The sequence below is a fragment of the Balaenoptera physalus genome (assembly GCF_965194825.1).
Source record: "Balaenoptera physalus genome assembly, chromosome: 8".
In the NCBI taxonomy this organism is placed as follows: Eukaryota; Metazoa; Chordata; class Mammalia; order Artiodactyla; family Balaenopteridae; genus Balaenoptera; species Balaenoptera physalus.
In genome coordinates this window covers 117,201,614-117,225,877 of record NC_138887.1, presented here as the reverse complement: position 1 = coordinate 117,225,877, position 24,264 = coordinate 117,201,614, and the positions used below count along the sequence as shown (strand labels likewise).

Sequence of the window (24,264 nt, the reverse complement as noted above, 5' to 3'; positions counted from 1 at the left end):
AATCTCTCTTTTATGGGTAGAAGGCTGGAAGAAGGAGGACACGCCGAAGAACCGGCGCCCGCACCCGCACGAGCCGCTTTCAAGTGAGAAGTGCCGCGCATCAGCACCGAGCACACGGCCCGACCTGCGGTATTTTCTGAGCCTAAGGGGATGAGATGGGACGTACTGAAGGGCTGGCGAGGACGGAGAGCGGAGCCCACTCCTGCCTGTCGTGGTGACGCCAACACCCGCTGGGGGCAGACTCTGCAGTCAGGGAGCCATGAAAAATCCTGAACACAAGGCAACAGGAGCTGGTGACAGAACCAAACGAGGGAGGCATGAAGACGGGGCATTTTGAAGGAGGAACTAATAATACTCAGTCTGGGGAGGTTGTGACGGTGGGGAGGGCAGGTGGGCCACGGGGAAGCCCTGCGGGCAGGTAGAGAGGCCACTGGGGCTCAGCTGGGAGGCAACCAGCTGCCAGCGAGAACTGTCAGAACCGCGCCGGCCGAAACAGAACTGAAAAACCCCACAGCAAAGTGGACTAGAACGGAGAATCAGGTCCCAGAGGTACTTCCTGGGCGTCCATTTAGAGAAGAAGACAGAACCAGAAGAGCAAAGTATTCTCCACAGAAGCTAAGGCCAAGAGATGACTCAAGAAAAAAGGATGCGAACCTGGTCCAGAAGCTTGGAAAACACCGCATGTTACATCCCCTCCTTAAAGGGGCCAAAACGCTCTAGAAAATAGACCTGGTTACACTTTCCAAACATATCATGCGAACGGTGTTCACACTCTGGAAATCACTGAGCCCGAGACATGCAGGGGCAACCCATTTAAAATAACAGGAAAGAATCTAACAGAACCTGAACGAAGAGAAGCCAAGTCTGAGTCTCAATGGACTGAAGTGCTTTGAAAACTCTTGGCAGTTTAGACTTTAAAAATTTTGAAACATCTTTGTAGTTAATGTTACCAACCAGCATTTTCCAGGTTTAAAAAGTGCTTTCAACATATGACACCTCCAAGAAAATGTGAACCGTGTGTGCTTTGATCCTGCTGTTGGGTCCTCAGTAGTGAGGATGGATTAATGCTGGTCCACGTGCTTAAAAAAATTTCTTAGAGACTTCCTGTGATAGCATTCAGGGTTTATATTTAGACCAGGAATAAACTGAAGCAGGAACCATTTCTAGACAGCTACACGTCTAACTCCGCACCCATGAGGACCCCGATCTCCGCGGCACTTCCCACACTGCCCCCGAGAACACGGGTGTTTCCAGATGCTCATCAACGCTCCACTGAAGAGGGAAGAAGCGAACACAGCCGCTTACTCCAGACCACGCCTCTACGGCAGGGCATGCCATTTTTCACATCTCTGATTCTAAAATCAGTATGTGCTCTACAAAACAAAACACACTCTTTAACATGGTGGTCGGGTTTTCTTCCCCCAAAGGCTATTATTAAACTAAGGGTACACCTTACATACATACACAAGTACATACACACACATATCCTGTAAGATACACAGTCTCTGTAAAATAGATGTCTCCCTATAAGACCCTCAATGCACATTAACATATTAAAAGCCCCTCAATATGCAACCTAGCGTTTCCTAAATGTATTTACTCACAGATCTTCCTTTCCACTCCAATATCTTCCATGTCACAGAACACAGGTGGGCAAATACTGCTCTAAGCAAATAAAAAATTACTGAAAATGCAGGGAGTGGTAAAGCTGAGCTCCTTTATTATAAAAATAATAGTGACTCAACAAAGCTTCATAATGTCAAGTGATGACAGGCTTCACCATAAATGCCCCAGTTAAACTGCAGACATTCAAAAACACAACATCCTGCACAGGACAAAGACACTGACACACAGGACGCTTGCAAAGGTACCACTGAGGAGTAACGGCGGCAAAACTGGTCATCAGGCCAGGCGTCTTCAGCACCCCTAAGCCCTCCCTTCTGACTTCTGGGTCCCCTGTGGGTAGACGTTAATCACCCTCTGGTTTCAGGCGTCTCTATCTGATGACTGACTAGTGAACCATTCCTGCACCGAGTGTCCAAGGCTACCTTCACCCTGGGAAGTGAAGGAAAGACTTCTGTCCAAAATGAGGCATTTATTTGCAAGAAGCAGAAAGCTGAGGGGGAAGAGCTCCAAAGCCGCCAAAGTGGATTCAGCCCAGTCTCTGGCACATTCTAAGCGCTGAGGAATAGTGGTTATTACCACAGGCAAGATGATTCTGTAAGACCGGAGAAGTCAGAAGAAATCACTCTTGGACTTTTTTCTTCTCCACCCTCCCCCAAACTGAAGTCCCCTAGTTCCCAAAGACAAACTCAGGGCTCGGGGAGGGGAAAGGCCGCCAGCCCTCATGCCTGGGCCTCCAGCTGGGACTGAAGTCCGCAGTCTCCGGTTTCTCAGCCTCATCCACGATTTCAAACCTTTCCTTCCAGTCTGACCAGAGCAGGCCTCCCTCCCCACTGCAGGAAGGGGGCTCTGAGCTCCCTGGCTTTTCTCCCACGTCCTGACTTCTGGAAGCTGCCCAGGAACACTTAACTATGTTAGCTAATAGGGGACACGTTCTGTGCACCTGTTTTCTCAGATGGCCAAAAGTATCCCTAATCTGTGTCATTTAGAATACGTTTCTTAAATCAATAGTAACGTTTCAATGTTCTAGGCTACAGCACAGAACGTGTCAAAAGAATTTACTTTTTCTAATTTTTAGCAAATTTACATTCTTAGGCATAATGATGACAGGTTCGAACATCCATCTACTATTGCTAAGAGTTGTAAAGTTACCAAAAAAGGACAGGAAGTTCACAGCATCTCTAAGAAAAGGAAACTTCCACACTGAAGACAATTCACTAGTACATAATCCACTGCTGTAATTCAACAAAATAACAAAACATAAACAAGGTTCATGAGATTAAGACAGTTTTCATGGAGGCTGTGAAACTTGAGTGAAGCAGCTGAAGGATTAAGATGGGGGGATGGGAAGATGAGCTGCAAGGAGAACCTGAGGGTTGAGAGTCAGATATTTACCCTACGTGTCAACACACCTGGCAAGGGACCTGCAAATAAAGCAAACACCAGAGTGATTCCGGCACTGAACTGAGCGAGCCGAAACACCTTGCTCGGAAGCAGGCTCACTGCTTCTATTGTCTTTTGTCTTCATAAGCTAACCCACTGCATTATAAATACACGTGTGCTGTAGAAAGTTGGACGAAAAAATAAAAACCAAAAGAATAAACTAAAAATAACCCATAATTCCACTATTCAGAGATAATCACTAAAAACATTTTGGCTTATTATCCTTTAAAAAAATGTACATACACACTAAAAACGAACGAAAAATTTAAACATTACATATACTGCTTTACAGCATGTTTTTGTCTCACTGAATACAGAATTCCAGAAATGCAAAGATTTATCTAAAAATGCTGAGATCATAATCCTTAATAGCAAAACCTGAAAACAAATGCTCAGTAAGAAAGCATTAAATAATAGTGTACCCATGATAGAATACTAATCATTTTTTATATTTTCTTAGACTAAATCCTTAAAAGTAGATTAGCTATTTCAAAGTGTATAAATACATATATATATTTTTTCTTTTTTTTACATAGTTCTCTCAGAAAAATCATTCTTTTTCAGGCAATGAATGGATGGACTCATTTCTCCATACCCTCACCAGAAGTGGCTTATTTTTCAATCTATGCCCAAGTTTTTAAAAACAGTATCTCACTGATTTACTTTTCTAAGAGTACTGCTAGTAAAGCTGAAATTTTTTTGTTTCTTGATCCTTCTTTTAAAAATTACCAGTTTGCTCATTTTTTTCCCCACGGGGGAGGGGAGGGTGTTGTCTTTACCTTAGTTTTATAAGTCCTCTTTTTATAGTAAGCAAAATAAATTTACTTGTAAGTTACAACATTTCTTTCAGTTTGTCATTTGCTTTTTAATTCTGTTTATGGCATTTTAACCTGCAGAAGTTTAATTATTCTAAAGTAATGAAAAGAGCCTTTTCCTTTACAGTTCCTACTTTCGGTGTTATGCTGAGAGGTTTCCTCCATCCTGAGATCATTTGTATTATCTTTTGGTTCTTAAAATCTTCGGTGGGGGGTTTCCCTGGTGGCACAGTGGTTAAGAATCTGCCTGTCAATACAGGGGACACGGGTTCGAGCCCTGGCCTGGGAAGATCCCACATGCCACGGAGCAACTAAGCCCGTGTGCCACAACTACTGAGCCTGTGCTCTAGAGCCCACGAGCCACAACTACTGAGCCCGCGTGCCTAGAGCCCATGCTCCGCAACAAGAGAAGCCACTGCAATGAGAAGCCAGCGCACCGCAACGAAGACCCAACGCAGCCAAAAATAAAATAAATAAATAAATAAATTTATTAAAAAGATAAAAACTTGGGTGGGGGAGACATTTTAAAAACACACAAGTTCATCATCCTAAAATTACAACCATCTTTACTACTTTAAATATTTTCACTAGTACATACACATTTTAAGCACACATTTCATACAATCTGTTTTCCAAAGTATTTTCTGACACAGGCCTTTTTTAAAAATCGTAGCTTGTTAGATACGAACAGTCTTAAACGGTTTCATAAATTTAAGGCCAGTGAGTCACATCACACCAACTTAACAATAGTCCCAAAGTTCCAGAACTGTTCCTTTCTGTCCCATCAGTGCCCAATTACTCCCCTTCAATGTCCCCCAGTTACTAAAAGACCAAGAAGAATAAGCTCATTCTTGGTAGGCAACCCAGTTCTGCATAATGAATTCGGTCCTAATTATCAACGATAGGATACCAATCTTGAAAGCATTTCAATTTTGCTCTCTTCTCCTCTTCCACCTTCGTATAAATCAGACACTTTGGGAGCATCCGGTTAAAAGCTGGAGCCCTGGAGTCTCCCTGTCATATTTTAACCCAGGCCTCACCACTCACTAGGCCTGATCTCAACCACCCAAAGCCTCAGCTGCTTCCCCGACGCCGTCAGAGGACTGAACAACGGCACCACACTCTGCGGGGCCTGGTCAAGATTTTAAGTGGGTCGATGATCGTGAACAAAGTGTGAGTTACACGAGTTGCAGCAGGCAGCGCACTGGCACAGGGACACCCGCCCGTCACAAGGTCCCGGCCCTACAGGTCTGTCTATTCCAAAGGAACCACAAGTCTAGTCCAAGGTTAACTGCTAGGACAGTGACCCGGGCGGGGCCTCACGGGACCCCAGGGAAGGCTCCCACCCCGATGGAGCATCAGGACCTGAGAGGAGCCTTTCCAAAGCAGCAGGAGTCTGTCAGGTGACGGGAAGGGGACACGATACTCGAGACAGAGGGAGAGCATGAGGAAAGGGCAGCAAGGCCAATTCTGGGAACCGGCGCTGCAGTGATGGGGAAGCTGCCAGGAGACTCTGCTCACTTGATCCCAGAGTCTCAAAGGAAAACATTTAAATGACCGCCAAGCCTAGGCTTCACAACCCTGCTTCTCAAACACGAGTAAGATTACGCTTTATCGGATTTCCTCAAATGTTGTTAACGTTAGAAGCTATGGCATTCGCATGGAACCCAGACGTTGAGGGCCTGAAGAAAACTTAAAAGAGTCAATTAAAAACCATCTCACTTTATAAATGAGGAAAAAAAGGCTCAGCAAAGTTAAGTTCAAACCAGATCCCATGTCGTCTCTCCCAAGCAACATCTTCTACACCTCAGCAAAAATAACATGAATAAATCACACACACATCTCTTTCAGAAGCTATATCCCTGTGAATAAAAAATTTAAAAGCCGTCAAATATAATAATTCTGTTTATAGTGTGCATTATTAAATGGACACATTATAAACAAAGAGCTTAAATCCTTAGTAATAAACCTAAGGTTTTATTTAAATTTGATTTATTCCTCATTTCATGTTCACTTCTCAGTTTTGAAAGGCAAACGAAAGAAGAGAATTTGTTGAGAAACTACCTGATATCTCTCCCCCCCAAAGAAACAAACAAAAAAACAAGGTAAACTTCAAATTGGTCCTTAAAAATGGTACATTCTTTTCTCCAGGCATACCTGAAAGACAAGGTCAAAATTCAGCCAATGGTCCCCAAAAGACATCTTATTCCAGACTCAATTGCTGAGGTAGAAAGCCCATGGCCTTGGAACCTATGCAGGGCTGAAACAGCGAGGAATAAAACACAAACACACTATGTTTTTTTGGGCCCTAATTTTCAACTTGAAGGATGGCAAGTAACTACTCCTCAATCCAAAACCACATTCCTTTGACCTTTCCTTGCTGAAAGAAAGGCATACTACGCCTGCTGGGCAAACTGGGTGTGAACTTCTGATAAAAGGCCCTCAAGGACCCAAGAAAGGTCTCTCCTGTGAGAAAGGTCACTCGGGCTCCAGTACCACCACTGCATTTGCATCATCTCTCCAACAGGGAAGAGCCTTAACTCACCAAAGGATTTCACTTCAAAGGTAAGGCTGCAACATTTAACCTGAGGAGAAAGACCTCAATCTTGTTTAAAAACACACACACACAAATTTTAGAAATCTGTACCTTAAAACTAGTTTTGAAACAAAAAAAAAGCAAATTAAAGTTTCACAACTTGTTTTCTTGGCACTTTCCTGGATTGCCATAGCTGAAGAAAACCTGAGCATTTTTTCTGTCGGGGCACTGTGTTAGTTCCTGGGGTGCAGTAGTAACAATTATCATTAAGCTTGCTTGCATTCTTACGCGATGGAAGCGCAGTGACTGCTTCTGTAGCCAAAATCGGAGGTAGTCAAAACACTCGGTTAAGTTAGAATTATTCCAGATTTATTCACGCAAAAAACAACTGAGGTACCCATGACAAAGGTCTATGCTATTTACTTTGGGGATGCAAAAATACAGAAGGAGTATCTCCTGCCTTCAAGCAATTCAGTCAGAAAAGTATGGGAAGTAAGGCTGCACTGGCAACCAAGACTAAGTTAATTATCTCTAGAAGGTAATATTCAGCAACAGGCAAAGGAGTCGACGGGGCTGTAATATCTAAGCAAACTGCAGAATCGGCCCAGGCATTCACTGGGCTGTTAGTTCCCCGAGGTGGTGGGCGGTAGGAAAGGGGGTGTACCAGCAAGGACCTGAGCCGGTGGCCCTAAGACACAGAAGATACTACAAATCGGTGAGAAACCCTACTACTACAGCTAAAGGTGTTTTTTGCTTTTTGTGGGGTTTTTTGTAACATAAGTTTTAAAAAGATGACTCCAATGACAAAAAAAAGTTAAATATTTTTAGACAGTGTTTCAGCCACCCCTCTCCAGCTTAATGAGCATTCTCTCTCGAAACCTCCAAAAATGGTCATAATAGAGTTAAAGCAAGCCAGTCTCCTGTTTGCATGCTTCGGAACCTGAAATGCCATGCAACTATTTCGACTTACCATGGAAAGCAACAAATAGAACGTTCAAGTAAATTTTTTTCTAATATCCAAGAACACTTTTAGATCAAGAAAACGTCATGTCCAATTTTTTTTTTTTTTTTAGACAAAATATTGCTCTTTTTTAAACAACATTCCCTATTTTGCTACACAACCCACAAACGCTCCAGGATTTCGGAAAATCGGGTAGACGGAGTGGCCACAAAATGAAGTGTTAACCTTAAAACTGCACACGCTTTTGCAGCGTGTTAAGATATGCCGAGGTCCTAGAAGCTGGGGTCGTAAAGTAAAGTGAATTTAGTTCCCTTCTGTGACTCCGACGAGTGTATTTCCAAAACTGCGTGACTACTCCACTCCTAACTTGGACTGTTTTAATGCCCCTACGCGGAAGGGCAATTACACAGAGCAAATAAATACTTGAGTTAAGTTAACTACAATTCCCCATTTGCACCCTCACCACTAACCCCAACTGCGAGCTACGAGCAACAACAGGGATCCAATCGGAAAAGAGGATCCTCTTTTTGGCAGACAGCTCGTTAAAGGGAGAAAACCCCGAACTTTGGGGGATTAGTCTCAAGGAATGCTCACCAAGCGTTTCTCCCCGAACCAGCGCTCGGCCTACAGCACACCCGGGCGGAGGCAGGGGTGCGCGGGGAGACCCCTGCACGCGGGCGGCGGCCGGCGCCCGGGTTACCTGCGGGGTCAGCGCGCGCTCCCGCCGGGCGCAGGGCCGGGGACGCGCCGAGGCGGCGGAGCAGGCCGGGCCCGACTCGCGGGCGCTCGGCCGGCGCCGGAGGGCTCCGTCCCGTTCGGCCGCCGCACTCGCATCCCTGCGCGCCTCCCCGGCCCGCTCCCCCAAGAGAACGGGGCAAAGGGGCGACTATTACCCAATAATAGCGCCCCGCACAGTCGCAACAATGCGGGCGAGGAACCCGGGAGCCGCGGGCAGGGAACCGGAAAGCAGAGAGCCCGGCTCCGCGGCTCCTTCAGCGCGCGAACCCAGTACTTTACTTGAGAGCACGAGTCCGGGGCAAGCGACGCTCGGGGGAGAAGTGATCCCGAGGGGGCGAGGGAGAGAGGGCACGGGTCCGGGTGCTCCGCGGGGGTCGCCGCCCGAGGAGAGGCGAGGCGAGGCTCGCACGCCCGGCCGCCCGGGGCCGCCCGCCGGCCCGGCTCCGCGGCCCGAGCCCGGTCGCGCTGGGAAAGGGGCGGGCGCCATGAATCGGGCTTTTTCCCAGTGCGTAGTCCGGGCCTGACCGCCCCGTGCCCGCGTCCGGGGCCGCGGCCCGGCCAGGCCCGAGCCGGCCGGGGTGACTCAGGGCCGGGCCGCGCGCTCCCCTCCCGCCCCCGGCGCCCTCCGCCCACGAGTCCCCCGGCCCAGCCGCCATTCCGCCCAGCCGCGGCTCGGCGGCTCAGGCCTCGCCCGGCGCTTGGGCTCGGCCGCCGCGGCCCCAGTCACTGCGACACCGCGGCTCCGGGCCGGGCCTGCGCCGCCGACTCTCCTCGGCCCCGGCGCCGTCGACACTCACCCGCATTTCCCGGGTGCCTAAATGGCTCCGGCGACGTCTCCACCTGGTCGCTGGGCCCGGCCCCGGTTAAATCCCCGTCCCGCCAAGGTCTCGCCGCGTCCCTCAGCCGCCGGGGCTGCCCCGCCTGGAGCTGCGTGCGATACGGCTCCCGCCTCCTCCTCCTCCCTGCCCGCCCGCCGGCCCTCCTCCCGCCGCCGCCGCCGCCGCCGCCGCCGCCGCCTGCACCACGCAACCTCCGCCCTCTAGCCTTTCCTCCCCGCCCTCCCGGCCTCACCGGCTACGGCTCCCGTGGGGGAGAAGCTGGTGGGGGAGGGCCGGAACGCACCGCCATCGGCGTCCGGGGCGGGGGAACCGGGAAACCGTCGCCGCCATCTCCCCACCAGCCCGCGGCGCGGGAGGGGCCCGGAAACCTCCCGCCCGCCGCGGCCGCGGCCCCCGGTCCCCCAGCGCCACCGAGGACCCGCTCGCGGGGCTGTTCTCTACCTGAAAGCCCGCGGCCCCTGGCCCCGAACCCCGGCGCCCTCCCCGGCCGGGCGCAGCGGATCCTCCTCCAGGTTTTACAGCCTCCCTCTCCTAGCGGCCGCCTCTAAGGACCCGGCTTCCCGCCACTTCGGGCCGAACGAGGAGGGGTCACCTTCTTAGGTCGGGGCAGCAGCCTGGGGAGAAACTGCCCCAAGGCACCCCGGAGGAGGGGGTCTTACACACCCCCTCCTGCCCCCCTCCTGCGCGCACACACGCCCTGAACCGACACGGATCACAACTGCACCCGGTGGATCTGCCTCCCCGGCTGGGAGAATAACCAAAAGCCATATCCCGACCGACTGATAAAGTCTGAGATGGGCGAGTGGCCCTGAAAAGCAGGTACAGACTAGAGAGAAACGTGTCGTCCATTCTCGAGCCCCAGGACACCTGCGGGCCTCGGCGATCCGCACCTGAAAGCCCGAGCTCTTCGGCGCCTCTCTCACTCTGTTTCTTTAAAATCAAACCAAAACTAGCTTCCCTCTTCAAACTCTTTAACCGACTGTTTTTTAGGCAAATGTTGATAAAGATTCCCTTTACCATTAATCTCTGTAAAGACAAATCAAGAATGAAACTGAAGATTTTACATAAATGGATGGGATGAGATGTGACTATAGAATAGGATTGTTTTCACGTGGGGTCTGGAGTAGTTCACCGCATTCAAGTGAAATTAACTCACAATTGGGTACTTGAAATACAAATTTTGGCAGCACAAATAGGCACCTGGCTGCCGACGGTGACACAGGTGAGAAGCGTGGACTTGGAGGGGCTTCTGCTTTCATGCCCGTGGTCCATGAACAAGCGGGGAGGGATTTCAGATTATCTGGGCAACAGACTTGATGAATGTTAACTTCCTGTTTTGCTCCAAACTAAAACATTAAGTATCACCTTGGGGTGGAAATCCTAGGCCCAGAGCAGAGGCCTACCCCCATAGTCCTCTCTTTCCTGAGGAATATGGGTTTCTCTTAGAAGAAATATCCCACTACTAGATGTGGTTCCTCCTATTAAAAAGTGGTCTTTTGTCAGCATCTCTTAAGTATCTTTAAAAATATGGCATTTGTCTATACTTGTCACCGAAGTACGTGATCTCAGTCTGTGCGAGGATTTTTAAATTCTTGGTTTATACCATATACTTCTAAATATTCAAAAGAAACTTGGATGCATTTAACTTTTTTGTGGGCACATGGTAAGATTGAAGGTACAAATGGAAGGCTTGTCCCTGCAGACAATGCTTTCCACTGTAGGTATATGGCTTCTCTTAGATCCTTACTTCTTCCCTGTGCTTTCCGCAGACAAGGTATCTCATCTCCAATTTCCCTTAATCTGCCCTCTCCCATCTCGTCATTCAATATGGTCTCCTTGCCTGTGACTTACCAGAGCTAATACATGAGCTGAGTGGGTCAACTTTCTCTTTACTGTTTTTTTCTTCCAACCTCTCTTTTTCCTTAACAGAAGGATTTAGTCCCCCTATACCATCCTCCTCACTTCTCATTACCTCAGTTCCTGGTTCTTAACTTCCTTCTAGCCTTTGCTCTTCACTCACCTGCACTATTATTCTTAGCTCTTAGAATATGACATTGACTTTTTTTAAAAATAAATTTATTTATTTATTTTTGGCTGCATTGGGTCTTCATTGCTGCGTGCAGGCTTTCTCTAGTTGCGGCGAGTGGGGGCTATTCTTCATTGCAGTGCGCAGGCTTCTCATTGTGGTGGCTTCTCTTGTTGCGGAGCATGGGCTGTAGGCGTGCGGGCTTCAGTAGTTGTGGCACGCAGGCTCAGTAGTTGTGGCTCATGGGCTCTAGAGTGCAGGCTCAGTAGTTGTGGTGCAGGGGCTTAGTTGCTCCATGGCATGTGGGATTTTCCTGGGCCAGGGCTCGAACCCGTGTCCCCTGCAGCGGCAGGTGGATTCTTAACCACTGCGCCACCAGGGAAGTCCCCTACGCCATTGACTTTTTTTTTTTTTTTTTTTAATAAATTTATTTATTTATTTATTTTTGGCTGTGTTGGGTCTTCGTTTCTGTGCGAGGGCTTTCTCTAGTTGCGGCAAGTGGGGGCCACTCTTCATCGCGGTGCGCGGGCCTCTCACTATCGCGGCCTCTCTCGTTGCGGAGCACAGGCTCCAGACGCGCAGGCTCAGTAGTTGTGGCTCACGGGCTTAGTTGCTCCGCGGCATGTGGGATCTTCCCAGACCAGGGCTCGAACCCATGTACCCTGCACTGGCAGGCAGATTCCCAACCACTGCGCCACCAGGGAAGCCCGCCATTGACTTTTATGTCCACTTCACAACCGGTTACATCTATACCACTTCTACTCTGGGCAGGTAAGCTTGCCTCCAACCTAATGAACCAAGGCCATCTATTCTCTTTCCATATCAAAACATTCTTCCTCCATCTTTCTCCCCCATCTCAGCAAAACTGATGTTGTCCCCCTTTCAGATGACCCAAAGTTTGGAGGGGTAACTAACTTGATAGATGTTAGAATCAAAATTCAGAAAAAAAAAATTCAACATAGTCTCAGACTAGAATATTAGGCCAAAACCAATGAAATAAAATAGAACTTTACCAGTCTAAAACAATATGACGCAGTTCAAAAAGCCCACGTTTTAGATTTAGGTAGACCTTGGTTTATATTCAAACTCAAACCACCATCTTTTGCTCTGGTTAAGCCAACTGTTATATGGGGATTAAAATACCTACCTCATAAGGTTGTCGTGAAGGGTAATTCCTTTGTAATTCCAGCATACTTCCTGAAACAGCAAGTGTTAGTTCCCTTTCTTTCCTCATCTTCCATACAGTGGAAATCCACTGACTGCCCTATTTAGTTGTTGATAACACTGACATTTTCAAAGTCTTATGGGCCTGAAAACTCAAAATACTGACCCATGGACCTTGCATCTCAGAGCTAGTCACCGTCCTAGAGAACTCCTTTGTCTATTTTGGCTCAGTCTGTGGGGGCATTCGTTATCATCATCACACCCACTTTCCAAAGAAAAACCCAAGACTCAGAGATACTAGGCAATTTGCTCCAAATCTCTCAGCTTGATCAGTGGCATAACCTGATCCAGTGACTCCCAAGTCCGGGTACATCCACTCCTTTACTATGATGTTTTCCCACACCTGTATTGTCCCTTTAACCTTCTGAATGGTTTTCCTGGTTCTCATCTCTGCTCTGTCCTTCCAGCCTGTGTAGTGACTGACCGCCAATGGTTTTTCCATACTGATACCTTCATCACTGAATCTTTGTCCTTTCAAACTTTTCAGTGGCTCCTCATTGTTTATAGGGTTCAATCCAAACTCTCACCTGGCACCTAAGGTTGACCATAATCTTGTCCTAACTTACTTTTCCAAATTTATTTCCAGCCATTTCCCAAAAGGAACTCTCAACTTCATCCCTTCCTGCTAAGTGTACTGTTGGCCCACAAATACCAGCCTTGAATCACCATTTATGAATGCCTGCTTCTGTTTGTTCCCCAAACAAACAGAAATGGTCCCTCCTCCTTTCCTACATCTGCAAATCATACTCCCTTTTTCATATCCAGCTCACATCCACTTTCAGGAAGCCTACTTTGCACCTTCTACGCAGGCTTTGGTGATCTCTCCCTGATTGCCAACCTCTCACATGTGCCTTTAAACTACGTGGTCTGTGCCTTGATCAGGCACTATTTCCTGACGTTCACCAGGCCCCTCAGCATTGAGCCTGAAGAACACTGAAGAGGTTCAAAATTGTTTACTAATCAAATTTGAAAGGATACTGTCTCCTGACCAGCCATATGAACTATTGTTTCTAAGACCTGAGTAAGGAACTAGCTATCCAGTGCAAAGTTAATTCATTTAATGAGAGAGTTTCCAAACCTGTGAATCACCTGGGGATTTGCATACTGATTCCAGGGCCCATTCCAGGCCTACTGAATCAAAATTGGGTGGGAAGGGGAAGGGAGGAAATTTGAAACTGCCAGAGTTTATATCCTGGCTTTACTACGTATTACCTGAGTAACTTTGAACAAGCTACTTAACCTCTCTGGGCCTTCCCCTATGAAATGGAGATGATAATAGTATCTCATATGAGGTTGTTATAAATTAAATACTTAACAAACATTACCATGATGATGGTGATGACGATGATATAATTATCCAGGGCCAATCTGGTGACCTGAGTTTGGGAACCACTGATCTAATGAACTACTCTTTCAAAGTTTCAACTGTTATGGTCTTAAAACTTCTGGTATTAGCATTATGACATATTACATAATTCTTATTTGTTTTGAAATAGTGTACTTCAAGGAAGAGGAGCTAAGTAAACAGATTTTTCTATTAAATTAGTTTATTTAATCCAAATCATGAAATACACTTTATGCATGATTAAAAAAAAAAAAAACTAGTTTCTCTTAGGAAAATAACTACCCATTTACTATACAACTAAATAGAGTAATCCAACCAACTTAACATTCAAAGGAAGCAATCAGGAAAGAGATGAACTAATACATGATTTCTTCTACTTAGGACAATGAGTCATAAGTTCTTTTTGAAGAAGCAGGTTTTTAATTTTCTACTTTAATTCATTAGAAAAAAATTCATAGCTCAGTTTAGTCCATCAAATTCCAAACAGTATTTTAATGATATGAAATGTAAGCAGCCATAAAAATAGGAAGCAGAAATTTACTTAACCAAAGTCACAAAGTAAATATGTCTGAATGGGGAACACAGACAGGGTAGCCCCACCTTCTCAACTCTTGACTTATAAATGGCCTATACAAACAAATACACAAAGACCTTATTTTTATTGCCTGGAATTCCACCAAAGATTCCTAGTATCCACTGTTAAAGAGTCAGAAAGCTCTGGGAGGGTAACAGGGCTTGAGAGTCATTCACACATCAGCATTAATTAGTTCAATCAGGTTGACTTCTTTCTAGCCCAGATAGGGTAGCACTTAAAGAAAAGAAAGTTTGGGGCAGATGAAGTTTGGGAGAAACTGAGTGCTTCAGGGCAGGCTGAAGGCCTTGGGGTCAGAGGTTCTGGTGAGAAGAGCCATAAACAAAAGAAGGGACTGAGGAAACAAGATGGAAGTACATTAAAAAAATCTAATCTGGGGACTTCCCTGGTGGTCGAGTGGTAAAGAATCCACCTTACAATGCAGGGGATGCAGGTTCGATCCCTGGTCAAGGAACTAAGATCCCACACGCTGCGGGGCAACTAAGCCTGCGTGCCACAACTCCTGAGCTCGCGCACCTCAACTAGAGAGCCTGTGTGCCACAAACTACAGAGCCCATGTGCTCTGGAGCCCACATGCCACAAACTAGAGAGAAGTCCACATGCCACAACAAAAGATCCTGCATGCCTCAACAAAGATCCCACGTGCCGCAACTAAGACCCAAAAATAAATAAAATAAAATTTAAAATACAATAAAATAAATTTAAAAATAAATAAATCTTAAAAAAGAATCTAATCTGTCCAATTCCAGATGTTGCATGTTGAGAAGTCCTAGGCCTCTTGTCTTGAGGACCCATAAGACAGAAAACACTGTTGTAAGATAGTCATGAATTAAGCTTTTGAGGTCTGACCTGGGGAACTAAACACCATCGTAACATTCAATTAGGTTGGGCCATATGAAATTGCAACTCATTTTCAAATGATTCAACCTTGTCTCTATGAGAAAATTACTGAGTTCCAGAAAACTGTCCTAAAATCTCTTCTTCCAGGAAGCTTTCTCTAACCTTATACACGTCAACCCAGCCCCACACCCACATGTGGATTAGGTGCCTTTCTTTTGTGATTCTTTTTATACTATGAACTTCCTCTTACTAAAGAGTTTATCAATATTGCTTTATAATTTTCCCTTCTCTATTTCCCACTCTCTCACAGGTTATGAGCTTGAATTCAGAGACGGTGTCTTTTATTACTGTATCTACAATATTTATCATAGTACCTGGCACACAGTATACTGAATGAACGGTTAGAACCCAACTCATGGATTAGTTGGGATTGTTTATACTATTAAACCCAGTGATGCCACTTTCCTGCTCAAAGGCCTTTAATAATTTCCTATTTCCTACCAAAAGAATGAGAAACACCTCATTCCTAATATTAAAACACCCTCTACACCTCAGCTTCAATGGATCTCTTCATACTTGTGTCCCTCTGGTTTTTTATACATACCAAACTAGATCCAAACTGGACCCCTGTGAATGCCTGAACTTGCTCTGTGCATTTCCTCATCTAACTACACGTTCCGTATCAATTATTCTTCCCCAATCACTGCTCTCCCAAATACAGTCCATCCCTCTGGGCCCATCTTAAATGCAATCTCTTCGGTGAAACCTTTCTTGCTCCTCTGCCTGATGTGAAATCCACCCCTCCCCTCACACTGGGTAAGCTTCCTGAGGACATTCTTAAACAAGTGTGTAATACAGGACTGTATTAGTCAAGGTTCTCCAGAGAAACAGAACCAACAGGAGATATATCTAGATAGATAGAGATATAGACATAAAGATATATAGAAACTGAATGAATAGGAGATATATATACATATACATACACACACATATATATATCGAGAGAGACAGACTGACTGATTAATTATAAGGGATTGGCTCATGTGATTAAGGGAGGCTGGCAGGACCAAAATCTGCAGGGTGGGCCAGCAGGCTGGAGGCCCAGGGAAGAGCCAACATTGCAGTCCAAATCTGAAGGCCTCTGCTGGCTGAATCGCCTCTTGCTCAGGGCAAGTCAGTCTTGGTTCTAGTCAGGCCTTCAACTGATTGGATGAGGCCCACCCACAGTATGGAGGGCAATCTGCTTGACTCAGAAGTCCACTGATTTAAGTGTTAATTTCATCCAAAAAGCACCCTCACAGAAACACTCAGAATAATGGTTGACAAACATCAGAGCACCACGGCCAAGCCAAGCTGACACATAAAATTAATGTTTGCATGCACTGAGCAGGACACCCTGGACATAGCAAAGGGCACTGCATTTCTTTAAAGAGTATCTTACACTCACTGCCTCAAGTTTCTTGCCTCCTATGGACTCCTCAGCCCATTTCCACCTAGCTATTAAGTTCAACAGTTTCTCTCCTGCATTTGGTACTTCTACTGCCTACCCTTCCATCTTGAAACCAGTCATCCTTGGGCTTCCAAACTCTAAAACTCTCCTGGATCGTCTAGACTGTCTGGTAACTTTTTCTTCATCTGGCTCTCCTCCACCCACCACTTACATGTGGGTTCCTGAAGGTTCTATTCTTGTCGATCTTTTCTTGCTACATCCTCTTTTTTATGTAATCTTGTCATTTTCATGGCTTCAATAGACAACCATATCAAATTAGTACCTCTAACTCAATCCAGGGACACATCTCGGTTTTATGGCAGGTGATGTTTATACGATTTGGGGGGAGGGTGTTTTTGAAGAAAGTTCTATGCCAGGATGGCTAGCAACAGCTTAACTATACACAGAAAACACACAGATGTATCCCATTAATCCCACACTCTATTGTATTTCTAACTCAGTTTCTCCTTAAACAGGTTCCCCCAAATGCCTGGACCACCCCAGTGCCACTGGCTCTGAGGGAAAAGTGAGAGGAGTTGGGGTGGAAAGAGGTAATAATTACAGCCAATCGATGCAGCTACAAGAACCCACTTTTGACATTTTTACAAACACATATGACTACATGAACATATAGCTGCCCCCTGCCCCCAAGGGACTTGGAAGGGCTCATTCATGGGATGAGCCCTGAAAGTAAAGCTTCACGACCTTCCAGAGTGTCCCCCTCCACCTCTGTCTTCAGCCTCTACCTCTCCCACACTTCAGGTCTGATTTTCTATTGCTTGCAGCTCCCTCTACTTGCACGTCCCCCATGTTTCAAATCATTTGGTCTCAAAGCCCACCATTCTTTCTTCTCCCCCGACTCATCCTATATCTTCTCCTTTGTTTTCTGTCTCTGGTACTGGCGGCACCATCCACCCATTCATTCAAGTTAGATGCCTCAGGTATATTTATTCTGCCCTCTTTTCCACCTCTGTGTCCATTGGTTCATTAAGTCCTATCCAGTTTAGACCTGTATTAGCTTTCATTTGCACTGCTGCAATGGCCTCCTAGCTGGTTTCCCTGCCTCCAGTCTCTCTTCTAATTCATCCTCCACACAGCCATGGAGTTTTTTTCTAGAGTATGGCAGTGACTTCCTCAAGAAGCAGGAGAGCATGGGCTCTGGAGCTAGACTAGATTTAAATCTTGACCCCACCACTTACCAGCTGTTGGACCTTGCAAAAGTTATTTCATCAGTCTTTGCCTCAAGTTCTTCACCTGTAAAATGGGAACACTACACACTGTATAGGACGACCTTAAGAAGGGAGTCACAGCATTTCATGGTGTAGGATGTCTGACACACAAAAAGCATTTGGCATATTACTGTCATTATCAGCTAGCTCTCCTACAAAAAACTTTCAATGGTTTCACACCCCATAAGTAGACATTCAAAATAATCTTCACAGCATAACCTCTGTCTCCCTTCCCAGTTTCCATTCCAGCCATGTCTCCTCTTGGACCTTGTGCTGTAGCCACACTTGACAACCACAGGGATCTCCCCACGAAGCGTGGGGACTCCTGGTAGAGACCTTTGTTGGGAATGTCCTCCTTCCTTTTTCTTTCCCTGAATCATTCCCCAGATCCCTAATCATCTTCTCTACGAAGTTTCCTCAGCCTCTTCTTATCCTTACTGTATCCTTACACTTTTGCATAAACATTGGCTAAAAGTCCTCTGAGAAATTCCCTCTCACCCTGAACTTTCTTTTTCGATTGCCAAAAATGGGGTTTCCATTTTTGAGGCACTATTCTTATATGTAATGTAATACATGTAAAGTATATCTTGGATTATTCCAAGTTTTTATTGGCATAAATTGGAGAGAACATTCGAGTCATGAATGATGAAGTGCCAGGAAAAACTTTATAGCCCTTCAATACTATTTCTTTATATGATATATTTTAAAGAAGAGCAATAGTATTTTGAGAATGCGTACAGAGAAGTTAAGAAATTCCAGTGACCTTAGAGCTTGGTTTTCTTGGTCTGAAAGGTCCTTTGCTTTATGACTCACTATTCACTTTGGGGATGAAAAAAATGAACATTAAAGAAGACTACAGGCTGGAGTTCTAAATGAACAGATAATAATCAAAAAAGATATTATAGGGCTTCCCTGGTGGCGCAGTGGTTAAGAATCCATCTGCCAATGCGGGGGACATGGGTTCAGCCCTGGTCCGGGAAGATCCCACATGCCGCAGAGCAACTAAGCCCACGCACCACAACTACTGAGCCTGCGCTCTAGAGTCCGCGAGCCACAACTACTGAAGCCCACGTGCCAAGAGCCCACGCTCTGTGACAAGAGAAGCCGCCACAATGAGAAGCCCAGGCACCGCAATGAAGAGTAGCCCTCGCTCGCCTCAACTAGAGAAAGCCCATGTGCAGCAACAAAGACCCAGTGCAGCCAAAAAAAAAAAAAAAAAAAAAAAATTATACTACCATTTACCATTTTATGGGAGAAATTATTTTACTTCCCCCTCCATTAATTTTTTTCTGTGGAAGGGCAACTGAAGAGACCTCTCACAAATTTGCATAATTTCTCTATTTTTTTAAGAACGTGTGTTTAATCCAGACTTGGAATCTGGATAAGGAGTTCCTGGCTAGCTCTGTGGCAGAGTAAGTTCAGAAACCAAAGGCTTTTTGTACAGTGAGAGGTACATTTTATTTTTGCTGATAATGTCCCAGAAACTGAGGTCAAGGTCATCAGCCACTGTTCCATCACAGCAGTGACAAGGCCATTGGCAGGCGTTTGGCTTTTCTACTGATGCCATCAGCATTCAAGTCTGCTTCTGTGAGTTTAAGCAGTTCATCAAGAGGGAAGTACCATGATGAGAGCAAGAATTACAACCCCTCCCCCTCAATAACTTGGTAGGGGAGCAAGAGATACAAGACAGATGGGAAATCACCTCCTAAATATCCAAAATAAACACTCAAACTTTCATCCCTTTTGGGAAGCCAGGCCATCTTTCCCATCCTTTTGTCAGTGATATTTTCTTTTATTTCTCCCTTCCTCCTTCCTTCCAACAACCCTAACCTTTTACTAAAAGATTAGAACTAGGTAAATATCCAGCAATCTGGTTCCAACAAATAATTATTGCAAGATTGCTGACTTACTTGCCTTTAAATTAAACAACGCTACTTGGACCATGCAAAAAAAATTTATACTCTGAACATACCAGCAAGGCCACCTGGAAGAAATGGGCAATGGAATAAAATTTACTTTGAACCATAGACACTTAAGTTTTCCTGATAGAACTAGGTGAGAAGATGTAAACAGCAGGTCTAAAACTCTAGTGGTGAAAATAAAGTGATTTTTAAAAGCTCAGGGTATCTAGAGTTTTGAAAAATAAAGCATTGACTGTGATGTGTTTCTTGAGCGAGCACTTCATAAACCATTTACTAACTGACCTACTTTTTCCCCCCCTGCAGCTAAAATGCTCCGCTATAACTTACAATTGGGAAACTGGGTGGCTCTTACCTTGCACTGAGTGGGATCAATCCCACCGTAGCTGCTGCAGGGTAGCATTTCCAGCTCCACCCTCAGTCTGAGAACGACTGTGGGAAGAAGCGAGGAAGAGACTCCCATGGGAAAAAGACAGACTCAGGTATCCCAGCCTGTGCCTAAGACAGCAGACAGAAGAGGGACAGCACACAGGAGGGGTCACATGGCAACTTCCCCCAGCTCCCCTCAGGTGGAAGCAGATGACCATCTTGCATGATGACGCCTGGCCAAATAATCCCATTCTTCAGGACGTCCAGAGTTCACAACGCTGGCAGGTGTTCCCTGCACCTCTTACCGGAATTAGCATTTTCTAGCTGTAAGCTATTTGGCAACAGGGCTATGTCCCCGCTGCACTTGATTCCACAATTTGTCTCCAACCCACCTTTCCAGGCTCACTTCCCACTCTCCTCCTCCCATACACCGGAATCTGCACTGGGCAACTTGCAGTATAAACATTCTTGCACTTTCCTTCCTTCTAGCTTTTGCTAATTCTGCCTTGGTGCTCTTCTCACTCTTGGGTCCATCTGTTGCAATTCTACTTGTCTTTTGATTCCTAGGTTGGTTCTCACCTCGTCAGACTTCCCAGATTTCCTTGGCTGATATTAATCTCATTCTTCTTTGTATTCTCATCGTACTTTGTTTGGACCTCTACGATAGACACAGATTCTTGTGGTTTGTATTTCTGCTGCACTAGATTCTAGGCTTCTTGTCTTTTCACCCTCTTATTCTTGTCTTTCACAAAGCAAAAGGTTTTCATTTTGATGATGTCCAATTTATCAAATTTCCTCTTATGCTTTTGGTGTCAAGTCGAAGAACTCTTTTACCTAGGCCCAGATCCTAAAGATTTTCTCCGATGGTAAAATAAAGATTCTTGATTTTATTTTAAAGAGAGGGGAAAGGAAGTTAAAAACAATGGAAATATTGTAGAAGAAAAATTGTTATGGTCACATTATTTAATTAGGATTTCTTGCTGTTTAGAAAGATGAAATGGTTAAGGATATGTGCATGTGAAGAAACAGGGACATTAAGTGTGTTTTTTTAGCCAAAACATTTGAGTATGGAATAGTTATTATAAGAAAAGCATGATGTCAAATCAGATCTCAACAAGTAATTTTTAGAAACTGGTGACTGAAATAGATGTCAAAGAAGAATGCAAAAAAAATTGTTACAGGAGACCTCCCTGGCGGTCCAGTGGTTACGACTCACGCTTCCACTGCACAGGGCACAGGTTTGATCCCTGGTTGGGGAACTAAGATCCCGCAAGCCATGTGACAAAGCCAAAAAAAAAATGTTTACAGAAAGGATTTCTCAAGAATTTCTTTAGCCTGGGTTTATAGTTCTCAAAACTTATACCTTATATACACACTTAATAGGCAGGGAGTTCAATATGCTAATGAAAAATGTAAAACGAAGACTCCAAATTGCAACTATAATAGATATTCAGTATGTTAGGGTGCTGATCATTACGTAAGGAATATTAAAATTTTCAATAGGATTATCTGAAAATAGCACTTTGTTGAGAGATGAATTTTCTCAGTATTTTCATCCTGACTGGTATGCTCAAAGAAAATAATAAGATGTAAAGAGTTTTGCTTCTTTGTCTAATTTTAAAGTCAGCAATGTTATGGGTTCTACCAAAATCAGCTGTCATCTTTTAAAACACATTATTCACGTAGGTAAAAATTGTACAATATTTTATGTGCTGCACCTCACTTCTCTCCACACAAAGAGATCTCAGCCTCTGAATTGCAGCAGTCCTTGGAGTTAATGTTCTGTATTGTGGCTTTAATTTATGTCCATGAAGGTTTTTAATGCTCCTCCCTTTAAGAGGTGGAGCCAAATTCCTCTCGCCTGGAATGTGTGCTGAACTTAGTGACTCGCTTCTAATAAACAGAAGAAAGTGGAAGTGATAACGTGAGCCTTGGGAGACCTGGTTGTGAAACATGCTGTGTTCTTCCTTGCTCCCTCTCTTGGACTACTTGCTCTGCAGGGAGTTAGCTGCCATGTTGCAAGGAAATCTCCATGTGTGAGAAACTGAGACCTCCTGCCAACAGTCATGTGAGTTCACCATCTCAGAAGGGCATCCTCCAGCCCCAGTGAAGCCTTCAGTTGACTGCAGCCTCAGCTGACCTCCTGACTGAAACCACACAAGAGACCCTGAACCAGAGCTACTCAGCTAAGCCACCTCCAAATTCCTTCCCCACAGTAAATATGACATTTTTTTTTTTACTATGGTGTGAGGTTAGGATCAAGGTTTCTTTTTATTCCCCAAGCATATCCAACTTTGTGAGCACCATTTATTGAACAATTATCCTTTCCCCATTGAATTACCTTGGGACCTTTGTCAAAAATCAGTTGGTCAGTCGGATTTATCCCAGGAATGCCAGAGTATTTCAACATAAGAACATCAATCAATGTAATACACCACATTAATAGAATGAAGGAAAAAACACATGATCATATCATGTACATCACATCATGCACAAAAGATGTGGAAAAAGCATGTGACAAATTCCAGTACGCTTTCATGATAAAAAAAAAAAAAAATGCACTCCATAAACTAGAAATAAACAGGATGAAGCCCAGATATTAAAAGCCCACAGCTAACATACTTAATGGTGAAAAACTGAAAGCTTTTCTCCCAAGATCAGGAACAAGACAAGAATGCCCACTCTCACCACTTCCATTCAACATAGTACTGGAAATTTTAGCTGGAGAAGTCAGGCCATAAAAAGAAATAAAGTTCCTCCAAATTGGAAATAAAGAAGTAAAGCTATCTCCCTTCAAAGATGGCATGATGTTATATGTAGAAACCCTAAGGAATCCACAAAAAAAGTTTTAGAGCTAATAAATGAATTTGACAAATTTTAAGGATATAAAATCAACATGCAAAAATCAGTTGTATTTCTATATACCGGCAGTGAACAATCCAAAAAGGAAATTCAGAAAACATTTCAATTTATAAAACCATGTTTATCCTCCTGCCAATACACACTGAATTAATTGATGTGCCTTTATAGGAAGACTTGCAATCAGGTAGTGTAAATCCTTCAACTTTGTTGTTTCTAAAAATCATTCTGGCTATTTTAGACCTTTTATGTTTCCTTACAGATTTTAGAATCAGCTTGTGGATTTCTAAAAGAAAACCTGCTGGGATTTTGATTGGGATATCTTCTCTATCTCCTGAATCTGTTTGTTTCTCTCCATCCCAACCCCAATTACCACCCTAATAGAAGGCAGGATGAACAAGAGTCTATTAACTAGGGGGAGGGACGAATTAGGAGTTTGGGGTTAACATATACACACTAATATATACAAAATAGATAACCTATAAGGACCTACTGTATAGCACAGGGAACTATACTCGACATTTCGTAATAACCTATAAGGGAAAAGAATCTGAAAAAATAGATATATATGTATGTATAACTGAATCACTCTGCTGTACACCTGAAACTAACACAACATTCTAAATCAACTACACTTCAATTAAAAGAAAAAAGAATCTACTAACCGGTCCATCTGCCTTCACTTTGGCCTCTCCCCAATCTGTTATTCACACTGTAATTGGAGTGGTATTTTCAAAACATGTATCTGATCACGTTACCATCTCCAAGGATATCCCGTTATTCTTGGAATCAACACTCACCTCTTACATGGCCTGAAAGCAGGGGTCATATTCAAAATAGTCTAAATATTTAACAATCAATATTGCGCAGGTACTGACCATCAGAGCAGATGCCAGAATCTTGGAGCAGCCTTTAAAAAATCTGCCCTCCTTGCCCTATTCTGCCAGATATTACTCTCTTGGTGGCTAGATCATGGCAAAGCCCAGAAGAGGGGCTGGGCATCTGGACTGGGTTTGGGGTGGATGAGGGTGGCTCAGTGCAGGAGCTATTTATCATCGGGTCCAGAAGTGTGTTACTGCCTTAATGACAGTGCAGCCATATTGGAGCAGATTGGCTGACCACCAGGCCTGCTTCCAAGGCCTTCTGTGGTCTGGCATCCATCCACTTCTCTGGCTTTATCTCCTGCCCTCCCTGCTCCAGTCACACTGGTCGTCTTTGAGTTCCTTGAAAATACCACCCTCCCACTCCAGAGCCCCTGGGCATTGCTTCCTCTGTGAACATCCTTCTTCCTTCTTTCACTTAGCAAACTCCTACCCATCCTGCCTATCTCGACTCTAACAAGGATTCCTCAGGAAGCTGCTCTGACCTCCCTGAAGAGGTGAGACTCCCAATAATCCTCCCTCATAGCACCATGTTC

At 44.8% G+C, this 24,264-nt stretch overlaps 1 protein-coding gene and 1 long non-coding RNA gene across 6 annotated transcripts in view; both read right to left on the bottom strand.

Annotated features, from left to right (window-relative positions):
• CUL1 (cullin 1) overlaps positions 1 to 9,415 on the bottom strand; it is a 110,761-nt gene extending 101,346 nt beyond the window's left edge. For 2 of the 5 annotated variants that reach the window (XM_082473871.1, XM_082473870.1), the window contains exon 1: positions 8,914 to 9,084. The gene's annotated coding sequence lies outside the window, so the exon portion shown is untranslated. Of the gene's footprint in view, positions 1 to 8,913; positions 9,088 to 9,187; positions 9,322 to 9,396 lie in introns of those variants that run through there. The other 3 variants (XR_014267092.1, XM_082473873.1, XM_082473872.1) reach the window with 3 other exon arrangements.
• A 3,929-nt stretch (positions 9,416 to 13,344) lies between these two features.
• LOC309666441 lies at positions 13,345 to 23,073 on the bottom strand. Its single transcript, XR_014267111.1, has 2 exons — positions 19,975 to 23,073; positions 13,345 to 17,725 (listed from the first exon to the last, which is right to left on the bottom strand). It is a non-coding gene; the product is annotated as an uncharacterized lncRNA (long non-coding RNA).
• Between the last annotated feature and the right edge of the window lie 1,191 nt (positions 23,074 to 24,264).